This window comes from Phoca vitulina, unplaced genomic scaffold (assembly GCF_004348235.1).
Source record: "Phoca vitulina isolate PV1807 unplaced genomic scaffold, GSC_HSeal_1.0 scaffold9, whole genome shotgun sequence".
Classification (NCBI taxonomy): Eukaryota; Metazoa; Chordata; class Mammalia; order Carnivora; family Phocidae; genus Phoca; species Phoca vitulina.
The window spans coordinates 39,526,340-39,539,612 of record NW_022589712.1 but is presented as its reverse complement, the minus strand read 5'-3'; the positions used below and the strand labels follow the sequence as shown (position 1 = coordinate 39,539,612).

The window sequence follows — 13,273 nt, the reverse complement described above, 5'->3', positions numbered from 1 at the left end:
TGTCAAATTTGATATTTTGTATTCTCTTTGAAAAACACCAATACTGAGAAAAACTTAGCTGTTTTTTCAGTAAAGCAGCAAGTGATTCTTCTATTCAAATTGGATGGAGCACAAAGAAAATGCGTCCAGCTGCAGACATCCTTTGCAGCTATCCTGCCATAAAAGTTTTCCAACTGGAATCATCCCCTGACCTGCCAATATACACTCTACCCCTTGCCTTCACTGTTTTTCACTATATTTATCTACACAGGGCTTGTTTCATAAAACAATAATCCTTTTTTAATAATTGAATTAGAACAGGAAGAAGCAATTTTATTTTATTTTTTTATTTTTCCTGTGCAAGATTCCTCCCTGGGAGCCCAGGATTAGCTTAGTGACCCAAGTTTTTTATGGTACAAAGCTGGGGAAGGGCAAAAGGGATACATTTATGGTATGTCTTCTGTCCTCTATGCTTTTATAGATGTAGTCAAAGAGATTTGGGTCACCGTAGAGAAATTATTACAATCATCATATGTAAAATTAAACTTTTCAATAATATAGCAGTGGGAATAGGTCAATGAGAAAGTTTCTCTGGGAAGCAGAATTTAGAGTATGAATATTACCACTAAAATAAAAGAAAGGTATGGCTGGAAGACAGTGTGCTTGCTGTACTCTCAGAGACTAAATTCTCTCACTCTCTGTATTTCAGCTCAAAATGACTGACATTTGGGACAGTCAGGAAAGTAACGGGAAGTTCTAAAAGTTATTTCTAAAGTTCTGTCTCTAAGCTGGAGACAGCTATTCTTGGCTCCTCACACCCCAGGTCTGCTTTTTCTATTCTTGCTGGTGTCTCATACACTTTAAAGCATAGGCGAATGAAATCAAATGGACTCAAATCCATTTTAAACAGTTTGTCTACAGTAAAAATTTTGAACGTACAAGCAAAATATTTCCTAAGATATGCTTAGAGAAATTATGTTTTTAACTTATTAAAGATCCTGGCCTAACCACATTCATAACTTTGGCTAAATAATTCAGCCTGGAATGAAGAACAATATTCTACAGAATAACTGAGACTTGGGACTGCCTCCAAATTAAACTCATATTTAATTAGCGTAAATGAAAACTTAAAAGTTCTTATTCTTAAATAAAAAACAATTGATAAATTTGTTTTGGTAAGTTCTGTATGTCTTTTTATGAGCAGGACACACTGGCTTACCTCTACTATCTCCAAAATGTAATTACAACCAGGGATGAAAACCAAAGAGAATGAGGCAAAGATGGAAGAAGGAAGGAGGGAAGGAAGCAGGGAGAAATGTTGATTTCCTTTTCTTGGGATTTTTGGAATCCAAGATGATCATGTTTTAATGAGCCATTCTGAATTATAACTTTCCCAAGGATGTCTTGCCCCAAACAGGACAGGACAAAACAAACTATAGAGCCCATTCACCTGAGTGCTGGCGGTGATGATCTTCGTACTAAGCTAAATCTCTGATGGGAAGGGACAGACTAGCTACCTAGTTACACTTGACAGGTCAAGCCCTCAGTTCAAAACACATTGTGAAGATGACTGAAATTGGAGATGTTCTAGAAGTTGGCTGACTTAAGACATGAATCATCCCTGAAAACTTTAGATTCCACATTAAGCTCTTCATCCTGCTGAAACCGGAACAAGGAGAGACAATGTGATGCTACAGGTACCACCCGCAAAATACCTGGTTTCCTGTGAGAAACAGTCTTTTCTGGTTTCACTATGTCTTGTTCTGAAAACAATAAAAAGAAAATCTTTTCAGATGTTTAGAAGCTTTGTAAATTAACGTATGGTGATTTTTTTTTTTTTTTTCTGTTTCATAGGCCAGTGAATAACAGACAGATTTCAACAAATGTGTCCATGGAGAAAAACTGTGTCTAAATTTTCATGTCATTTTAATTTATACGGAAAACTTAAAGGTTTCCTTTGCATGAAACAGTATACCAAGAATTCTTATTTACATTTAAGTACTTATAATTTCCAAAGTATAGGTTGTAACAAAGCATAAATGCCAAAATATAGATAGCAAATATATATTACTGAAAATATTTAAAATTTTCTTGTCAAAAATTATTTTGACAAGATGAAATTAATGTATATACTATGTATTCGAGTTTTTTCAGATTAAGTTCAAAAAGAAACATTTATGTATGAAAAAACTGGAATCAATAAAATTACCTGCAAAATTGTGGTATTTTATAATAATAACTAAAAGTTTTAAATGGCATTAGGCCTAAGTAGAAGTTTTAAATGGTATTGGGCTTCTGGTTTAAAAAAAAAATAAGGAAAATGCAAAATGTTTCCATCTGGTAACATTCATCTGCAGCAAAAACAAAACAAAACAAAACACCAAAAAAATACAGTCAGGAAAATAAATCATAAGACAGTACTTAGGGAGTGCCTGGCTGGCTCAGTCCAAAGAGTGTACAACTCTTGATCTCCGGGTCATGAGTTCGAGCCCCATGTTGGGTGTAGACATTACTTAAATAAATAAAAAACTTAAAAAAATAAATAAAAATTAAAAAAATAAGACAGTACTTAGGCATTTATAAGTCTTGATACATTAAAAATATATTATTTTTAAGAGCAACTAGAATCAAGCTTATGATCAGTTGCTGGGTAAGCTTTGGTGAGAATTAAAGGAGCAAGATGGTAATGTATGTATATCTAAACTTGGATTCTTGAATTTGTTGATATTGAGGAATCCTGCTGTGTAACTTTTTACAATGAAGAAATAGTTTCCATACAGCTTGAGGGTTTTTTTTTTAACTTGCCTCAGGTCAGTAGCTAGCTGGTACCAGCGCTAGGACTTAAACACTAAATAGCAACATAAACTTGGAAAGGTCACCCTGATATTAGGTCAGTGTTACCTCTTAATAAAATGATCGTTAGTCTGGGACAATTTTTTAGTGGGAGTTTTGAGTAAATCAGACATGGGCAGAATCCTAGCTCCAACATTTATTACCTTGAAAATCTTGGACAAATAACTTATTTTCTGAATTTAGTCTATTGAACTGTTTCCACAAACATTAAATATGGATAGTAATTGTCCTGTTGCATGTCTCTTATAATGATATATTGGAAATAAAAATCCTATGCTATTTCTAAGCTCATAATAGATGTCTCATAAGTTCTTGTCATTTTTCTCTTCAAATCCCAGTAGTCTATGATTCTGACTCTGCTATGTCATTGGAAATAAGCCGACAAATTAAATATGATCATACTAGGGTTTGAAGGACTCCAAGAGATGTCTCCTGAAACCTAGAGTGTCTGCTGCGGTCCATTTAAAAACATATTCTAGATGTTCTCACTTACAGAATATCCCCGTTCTCAGCTAATCCAGTCCTGTGAAAGCATACTGAGCAACAAAGCAGGAAAAATAATGAGGCTCTGGGAGACTCTGTAAATCTCCAGTGGTGGGTGTGGTAAGTCTCTTTTAGTTCTAAAATGAAGGCAATATCAGTTCTGTGTCTATTTAAGAATAAAAATATTTTTACCTGGTTTTAAAGCTTCCTTTTTAACTCGTGACTCTAAAGGGAAAACAAAGGCAGAGATTTTATAATCTGAAAAAATAAACTAGAGCACAAATTCAATTCTGGAAATTATTTTATTTTGTTTACCATAATTAAAAAGGCAGAATTTTACTAAAAATTATTTCAGTTTCCTGCTGGTTTGTTAGTGCTGGTCTATTAAACATGCAGTAGTTAATATCATGCAACCTACTTATCTGCCATTAAGCTGTTGCTACTGCTAATTGATTTCAAGTCGAATTTCCTATGTTTTCTCAAGATGATTATTGTGGAGTATAGTTTCAGTGTCAATATAAATGATTTGATGGCAGGAATAAGAAGAGTATTTTTGAAATATATTTGAGTACTCATATGATTTAGAAATTTAGACAAATAGTGTTATGGCTTGAATCGTATCCCACAAAATGATATGTTGAAGTCCTAACCTGCCATACCTCAGAATGTAATCTTATTTGGAAATAGGATTGTTACAGATGTGATTAATTAAGGTAGGATGAGGTCATACTGGATGGAGCAGGGTGGGTCCTTAATTAATCCATCTGACTGGTGTCCTTATAAGGACAGGAAAAGAGACAGAAATAGACACACACAGGGAGAACAAGTCTATGTGATGATGGAGACAGAGCTTGGAGTGATGGATCTACAAGGCAACAAACAGCAAGGATTGCTCACAAACACCAGAAGCAAGAAGAAACTAGGAAAGATTCTCTTCCACAAGTTTCGAAGGGAACATGGCTCTGCTGACATCTTGAATTTGGACTTCTAGAACTGTGAGAGGAAATGTTTCTTGTTTTAAGCTACCCAGTTTGTGACACTTTATTCCAGCTACCCAGGGAAACTAATAGATTTTGATACCAGGAGATGGGTTGCTGCTGTAACAAATACATATAAATGTGAAAGTGGCTTTGGAATTGGCTGATGAGTTGAGACACTTGTTAGAGGAAAAAAACAAAAACAAAAACCTACATTGCCTTGAAAAGGATATTGGCAGAAATATTGACAAAGTCTATTCTGCTGAGGACTCAAGAAAATTAAGAAGAGCTATAAAGAAAACCTCTGACAATTTAGAAAATATGTATACCCTCATCAAATACATATATCAACGACATGTTGCTGGAAATAAGAATGTTGAATGTGCTTCTGGTGAGGTCTCAGAAAGAAATAGGGGACATGTTATTGGGTCCTGCCTGGGTGATTTTTGTTATAAAGTGGCAGAAAACTTGGTTGAATTGTGTTCCTCAGTCGGGTGGCAGTGAAACCATGCCCTATAGGGTCAATGAAGTTGAAACTAGCAGAAGCTTGTTTTTCATAGAATGGTTTCCTTTTAGTTAGCTATTATGTTTTTTCAGACTCCACTAACAGATCCACAAGTTGTCTCCATAGAGGCCTGGACTCAAGGTCAACTGATACGGTTCCAACCTATGAACAAGCAAGGCTCTGAATTTCTTCCTGAGATAACAAGCCTAAGACCCCATCTAGGTTATACCAGCATTCAGAGCATGCCCACAGTCCCTTCTCCTCATCCTAAGAGAACCTCCTGACATCAGGGGCTGAATTTTGCCTTCTTCTGGTGTTAAGTCTCCATCCCAAAGTGAACATGAGATGGATGTTACATATATGTTTGCTCAGTGCACATGCTCCAGCTTCCTCATGAATAATCATCTTTTCCCACCCTTTTCATCAATATGTATGTAATCTACTACCCTGAATTTCCCCTTTAAAATCCCTTGCTTCTTAACTAGGAAACTGGAAGATGGTCTTTGGACCTCAGTCTACCATCTCTCCAGGTTGCCAGCCTCTTGAATAAAGCAACCTTTCCTTTGCAACCAACATTTGTCTCTGGAGTATTGGCTTTCAAGCTGTGAGCAGCCAAACTTGGGTTTCAATAACAGAAGGTAGAATTTGTAAGTGAAGAACATGGATATCTAGCCAAAGAAATTTCCAAGTAAAGTGTGGAAGGTGCAGCCTGATCTCTCCTTGCTGCTTATAATAAAATGTGAAAGGGAAGATAAATTGAGGAGTGAAGATAAATTGAGAAGCAAGAGGAATCGGCACTTGATGATTTGGAGAATTCTCCACTTATGGAGACAGTGCACCCTGGAGACAGCCAAGAGAGTGACTGGACAAATTTGCAGATACAATCTACCACCTCAGCAGAAGGCAGGAGTAGAGATGTAGTTATGAGGAAGGATCTGTGGAGGACCCTCTTGTCCAATGGACCCTCTTGTCCAATTGGATCATCATGAATTGAATGCAGAACTGGTCATGTTTTTGAGAATTCTATGCAAGTAAAAACAATGCGCCTGACAGAAATAGAGAGAGAATGAAATGAAGGAATAACAACTCTAAGAGCAGAGTCACAGATTCAAAAACCTGGGTTGATGGGAACTTCTTGGGTAGAGAGGACCAGGCTGTCACCCAGGTGGGCTAGAAAGGCAGACCCACCACCCTACCAGGCCCGGAGGACTGTGTATTCAGCCAAAGAGGATATCCTCAGGTCCTGACATCTAATGGAATTTTCCCCGCTATGTTTTGGATTTACTTGGCGCACATAATTCCTTCTTTTCCTTTTATTTTTTTTTCCCTTTTGAAATGGGAATGTCTAACCTAGCCTGTCCCACTGTTTTATTTTGGAAGCAGATAACTTGTTTTCTGATTTTGCAGATGGAGAGAAATTTTCTGCAAGAAGAATCATACCCTGGGTTTCACCCATAAATATTTAAGATGATGAGATTTGGACTTTGAATTGATGAACTGTTGGACTTAGTTGTTGCTAAAATGGTTATGACTTTTAGGGATGTTGGAATGAGGTGTATGTATTTTGCTACATGTGAAGGACATGCATTTTGGGGGGACCAGAGGATAGGCCTTTATGGGTTGAATTGTGTCCTCTCAAAAGATGATAGGCTGAAGTCCCAATCCCCAACACCTCAAAATGTGACCTGATTTGGAAATAGGGACTTTACAGGTGTAATTAGTTAAGATGTAGTTATATGGTAGTAGGCTGGGTCCTTAATCTAATATGTCTGGTGTTCTTACAAGAAGAGGAGAAAAGACAGAGATAAAGACACAAAGGAGGAAGATGTCCATGGAATGATAGAGGCTGAGATTGGAACACTGCAATTTCAGGCCAAGGAACACCAAGGATTGCTCACAAACACCTGAAGCCAGAGGAGGCAGGGAAAGGTTCTTCCCTCCAGCTTCAAGGGAATCATGGCCCTGCTGATACCTTGATTTCAGACTTCCACCTCCCCGAACTGTGAGAGAATAAATTTCTGCTGTCCTAAAATACACAGGTTGTGGTATTTTATTTTATTACAGCAGCCCTATCACACTAATAGTTGGGAAACATGAACCAAAGTTTTAACTGTTTTGAGAATCAGATTTCTGTGTGTTCTTTTTAAAAAGTTCTGCTGCATCCTGCAGCCCTCAGAAATATTCATCTCACTCAGGTGCTCCCCAAAAAACAGAAGAATGAGAGGAGCTGTTTTTCTGACAGGATGTCTGTGTCCTACAGTAATCAGCAAAAATAGGGGTTTTATGGGACTCAACTCAATTAGTCAATTGCTTCTTCTGAACCAGATCAATTTCTCTCTCTGCAGTTTCTCCTTTGTAAGTAGAATTTTTTCTAGGAACAGGTGGTATAGATAAATATGTATTACGTTCATCTTATTTTAAAAAGTTGATAAAGGATAACATTTTTGTATAATATTTGCACTACGACACAACATTGGCAAAGAGGTAATATGCTACCATTATAAATATGGAATGCAAGTATGAATCTATACATAAAATATACATACCTGGTTTCTCTTCTTTTTTTACTTGTGGCTCTAAAAATATAGGTGAACATTAATAATGATGATTATATAAAGATATTTTTTCTGTACTCATGCATATTTCTTTACATATCATTCATTGTTTTTAATCTGCCGCATTAATTTTCTTCTTTTTATGAATCCAACAAATTGATACAAAGTTTCCTTATTATCAATCACAGTAAGAATTATTTGAGATAAAATGAAAATGTGAATTAAGATTTTATGAGAAGTTAACAAAAGGTATTGGTTTGTACCTTCAGCGAACAAAAGTTGAAGAAAAATTTTAGCATAGCATATTCTCAGAAACACAAAGGATATTAGAAATATGGAAGATATTAGAAATATGAGGATTTTAAGCACATTGTCTACACAAAATAGTTAAGCCTTTGACTTCAAGCAAAATATTCAACTATGAAATCAGAGGATGAGTAAAAGCATGCGTTTAAGATTTGTTTTATTTATTTATTTTTTGGCATGCATATAACATACGTGGAGGCTTAGGCTTGACTTCTTTGCCTAGAAAAAGTTTAAAAATGATTAAAGACCAGGTCAATAAATTGTTATTGAATTGACATTGAATATGATAGAATATTACATATTTGAAAATCAAAATAAAACAATAAACTCCAACTATTGTACTTTATTTAAGTTCTACAGGATATGTAATTTAATGTCTACACAAAATCACTAATTAAAAAAATCATTTTTAAATAAAAAAAACTCTTAGTTTAATTTTATTACATCATTAAAAATAATTTGCTCGCAAAGTCTTGTGTGCAATGTTAAGTTTTAGGTCTAATATTAAGATAAAACACATAATTTTATTTTGAGAAATTACTTCTAACCCTTTATTGTTGAAGATAAAAAAATAAGACATACTGTTTTCTTTTTCATTAATATTATTAATGTTATCTGTCCCAGTATAATATATTAAAAATGATTACTACTGGGGCGCCTGGGTGGCTCAGTCGGTTAGGCATCTGCCTTCGGCTCAGGTCATGATCCCAGGGTCCTGGGATTGAGCCCCGCATCGGGCTCCCTCCTCAGCGGGAAGCCTGCTTCTCCCTCTCCCACTCCCCCTGCTTGTGTTCCCTCTCTCGCTGTGTCTCTCTCTGTCAAATAAATAAAAAAATCTTTAAAAAAAAAAAAATGATTGCTACTGAATTTGAAACTCCAGATGACTAGAAATATATGCTTTTATTGCTTTTTGGATCCCTAGTAAGGACTGGCAAATTTTTTATGAAAGATCAGTGTATATTTTTGACTTTAGGCCATATGATCTCATTCACAACTATTCAACTATTCTGTTGTAACAAAGAAGCAACCAACAACAATATGTAAATGAATAGGCATGGCTGTGTTCCAATAAAACTTTATTTACAGAAAAGACTAGTGGTCACTCTGTAGCCCATTGTTTGTCAAACTCTGCCTTCTCCATAATCAGTTTTAATTTTCTTTATTTTTTATCTCAACAAAGATTTCAACAGTAAACAAAAGCATCTTCCTTTGATTCTATATTCCCTTATAAATATCATCCAGTACGTTTCCATCATTGTTCAACTCAACTTCCTGCGAATGTCATCTTTACTTGCTTTTTCTATTTCCTGACTCCCATTTAATTATTAATTCACTAAAATCTAGCTTCTATTTCCACCATTTTATTTATCAGGTCTCTTTGGTCAGCAATCCCCCCCTACACGCACACACTTGCTACTACTAATAGATATAACTAACTATATCGATTACTTTTTCCTTTTTAAATTCCCACTCACTTGACTTCTTGTGATTAGTCCTCACACTTAAAACTATAGAAAGCAGATAAAATATGTAAAGCACTGGCTTTAAAGATATTGGACATAGACAACAAAGGACAGTGATTTTTAAGTGATGGAAAATAAATGAGCTGTGTTCTATGATTGTCCCAGCTTAATGCCTTAAGAGAAATATAAGGCCTTAGTGAAGGAATGGAGCTGAATTGATGAGATGGAGCTGGGAGTCTGGAAAGGCCAAGACAGCTAGAGAGCCCAGGGCAGAGTCATGTAAAGCAGAGAGCTGCAGAGAAAAGAAGAAAGAGAGAGAGAAAAAGAGATAGAGAAAGTTCTGGGGATTTGTGGAAGGCCCCCTTAAATCTTCAGATGAGCACTAACCAGCATAGGCTTACAAGGAAACTACCTGAGGCCAGGGAAAGAAACAATGGAAACAATACTGTGGTTCTTTATAGTAAGCATTGAAATTGGGTAGTGTCAGTCTTCCAAGTTTGATCTTGATCTTCAGTATTGTGTTGGCTGCTGTGAGTTTTTTTTCCATTCCACATAAATTTTAGAATCAGTTTGTCAACATTCACAAAATAACTTGCTGGGATTTTGATGGAAATTGCATTGAATCTATAGACCAAGCTGGGAGCAACTGACATCTTAGCAACATTGAATTTTCTACTTCCCAAACATGCAATCTTTCACCATTTATGTAGAGATTTTGATTTTTTTATTATTTTTCATAGGAGTTTTGTTCCCTTCACTTTTTATTTGGTTACCTTCTACTTATGGCTCAGCTCAACCATCTCCTCTTCAGAAAGCCTTTTATCTAAGGTGGTTGGGCTGCATTCCCCTTTTATGCACCAATATTATTTTTTAGATCTTTTGATAATTGTTAATCACAATGTACTATAAATATTAACTTGAATGAATACCTTCCCTTCTAGACTGAGATATCGGAAAACAGATAATGTTTATCCATCACTGAATCCAGGCAACTGGTGCAATACCTAATACATGATTACATAGCATGCACTCAATTATAGTTTGTTCATTAGGTAAATAAATGAAATAATTAATGAGAACACGAGAAGGTAAGTAAATGGAGAAATGAGTCAAGAAAAATGAAGTTAAGAAAATGTATGAATTCAGGAATTACATTAGAACACAAAATGAATGTTAAAATTATTACATACTTCCTTTGACTTGGCATGACAATCCAGCTCTCAGCTTTCTAGTGCTCAGGCAAGGATAAAAAGTGCAGTCAATTATAAAATTCAAAATGTTTTAAAATATAAATAAGTTTTTAAAGAGAATTCCTGGCATAGCAATTCCTGGTACTGTTACCTAAGATGAATTTGTTATATGTGTTCTCAGGGGGATAAAATAGTATAATGTAGTATAATGTAATAAATAACATCTTAAAAAAATCCCAACCATAAATATGTAACAGTTTTTACAGGATTCCACCCTCTGCTCTCACCATGGACCAGTTACACTATACCAAGCCCAGTTTGATAAGAGAAATGTTATTTTGGGCCCAATCAGTGTGGCTCAGGTGTACAGCTATGTACTCTGCCTAAATGTAAGGATAAAAGCAAAGTTACAGAGACTCTCTGTAGTGGCATTTGGAGTACTGAATGGTCATGTTTCTTTCTGAGAATCTAATAAATCTATTGACATAAGCCTAAGAAACATGCATGAATACACATTAAAAACACAAACACACACAAATTGTGTGCAAATATAAGATTGTTCAATTTTGCCCTTGATGGCAAGCTAAATTAAGAAAATCTTGACTTGAAAGTTCTACTCATTCCTACAATCAGGTTGTGATAAATACTGCATAACTATTTTATTTCCATGAAGCTGTTTAATTATGAAATCAGGATTTCGGGGTTGTTTTTTATTTATTTATTTATTTTTTAAAGATTTTATTTATTTATTTGACAGAGAGACACAGTGAGAGCAGGAACACAAGCAGGGAGAGTGGGAGAGGGAGAAGCAGGCTTCCTGCCGAGCAGGGAGCCCGATGTGGGGCTCGATCCCAGGACCCTGGGATCATGACCTGAGCCGAAGGCAAACGCCTAACGACTGAGCCACCCAGGCGCCCCTCAGGGTTGTTTTTTAAAAAATATTCTATTTATTTATTATTTATTTATTTATTTGAGAGAGAGAGAGATCACAAGCAGGGGGGAGGGGCAGTGGGGCAAGCAGACTCCCCACTGAATGCAGAGCCTGATGCGGTACTCCATCCCAGGCTGAGCTGAAGGCAGATGCTTAACTGACTGAGCCACCCAGGTGCCCTCAGGGTTGGTTTTTACATGCTCTTTCCCATATATATTTATTTCCAAGTTCATATCAGTTGCAGCCTATATTATCTCTCTAATTATTCTGCTCTTCTCTTTACATTCTGCCTTATGGATTTGATTGTGTTCCCCCCAAAATTATGTTGAAGTCCTAAGGCTCAGTACCTTGTGAGTGTGACCTTATTTGGAGATAGGGTTTTTGCAGATATAATTAAGATGAAGTCATTAAGTAGGGTGACTCTTAATCTAATATGACTGGAGTCCTTATAAGAGAAGGAGAAGAGACACAGAAACAGACATGCATAGAGAGAAGGATGATAACGTGAAGACATACAGGGAGAATACCATGTGATGACAGAGGTGGAGATTTGAATGATGTTTCTACAAGCGAAAGAACACCAAGGTCGGCTGGCAATTCCAGAAGCTAAGGGAAATGTATGGAACAGATTCTCCTCCAAACCTTCAAAGAGATCATGGCCCTGCCTACACTTCGTTTTTGGACTTCTGTCTCTAGAATGATGAGAGAATAAATTTCTGTTATTTCAAGCCACACAGTTTGTGGTACTTGTTACCACAGCCCTAGGAAACAAATACACTATGCCAGTACTTAACCCAGCCCACCACTGCTTCTCCCCGTAATTACCATGAACATCCAACCTGGTCATGAAAACGTAGGCTTTCTCCCCTCACTCTTCTTTCAACTTTGTAGCCAGAGAGATTTTCTAGAATGCATGTACAATCATTTCACATATCACAGCTCAGCCTAAAGCATGGACCGTCTTTGTGAACTCCAACTGCCTCTGCCTGGTCTGTGAGGTTTTCAATGAACCAAATTGCTGCATCTCATTACCCTCTTCTCTCTCTCTTCACTGTTTTGTACTCTATATTCAAGCCATACTGAAGTATTTTATTTCTAAACACTAACTTAAAGTGTCTTTTGTCTCTGGACTGTCTTATATATTGATCTCCCTGTCTAGAACATTCTTCCTCTTTTTAATCTGGCTGAATATCATTTATTATTCAGATATTATCCAAAAAATAAGATAGCTTTCCCTTAATCCCTCAGACTGAGTTGGGTGCACCTTTCATATTCCAATAGTATTCCCTCTATTTATATATTCTAGCTCTAATAGTACTGTATTGATGTGTGTTTACTTGATTATCTCCTCCAATATCCTCTAACTTCCATATAAGCAAGAACTGTAGTGCTTCCAAAGCTTAGCATGGTTCCTGACATATTGGAATTTATTAATAAATGTATGTTGACTAAATTAAATGAATATCTACTATGCAAATATGTTATACCAGCAATTGAGTGCAAATCGGGACTGGAAGCCTCTCACCAGAAGCCTGCTGGGGTAGATGCCTCACTACAAGGCTATGAGACCCTTGTTGTTGCCAGGTTGGAGGCTGACCTAAGGAAGGACAATTATTGTGCTCCAAATGGGTAAATTAGCTAAGGGAACAAAGTTACACTTTCCAGCAAAGATACCTTAAACGCGAAAAAAAAAAAGAACTGGATATAATCAAATGTTCAGTCCATAAAGTCGTAATAGATGGAATTTTTAAATTTAAGTCACACTTCATTTGACGTTCTCATCAAGATATCTGTTCTTATCAGTTTAACTTGTTACTTCTAACTAATTGAGGTGAACGCAGTAAAGGCTATGTACTGGTAATCCTTTTAAATATTGTATGGGATGTGAATAATAAATTTTAAATTATTCATGCAATGATTAGGTAACAGTTCCAATTGCCCCTGATATCAAACTCTAGGTCATGACCCTAGGACTAAGTCATCTTCAAGAGTCACATATGTTTTCTATGTTTTCTACAATGAAGAACAAGT

The 13,273-nt window shown here is 36.1% G+C and overlaps 1 protein-coding gene across 1 annotated transcript in view; it reads right to left on the bottom strand.

Annotated features, from left to right (window-relative positions):
- TRDN (triadin) overlaps nucleotides 1-13,273 on the bottom strand; it is a 365,907-nt gene that overhangs the window by 36,644 nt on the left and 315,990 nt on the right. The window contains exons 24-27 of the transcript XR_004299993.1: nucleotides 7,851-7,877; nucleotides 7,344-7,373; nucleotides 3,508-3,540; nucleotides 1,695-1,742 (exon numbers count right to left, since the gene is read on the bottom strand). The gene's annotated coding sequence lies outside the window, so the exon portion shown is untranslated. The remainder of the gene's footprint in view (nucleotides 1-1,694; nucleotides 1,743-3,507; nucleotides 3,541-7,343; nucleotides 7,374-7,850; nucleotides 7,878-13,273) is intronic.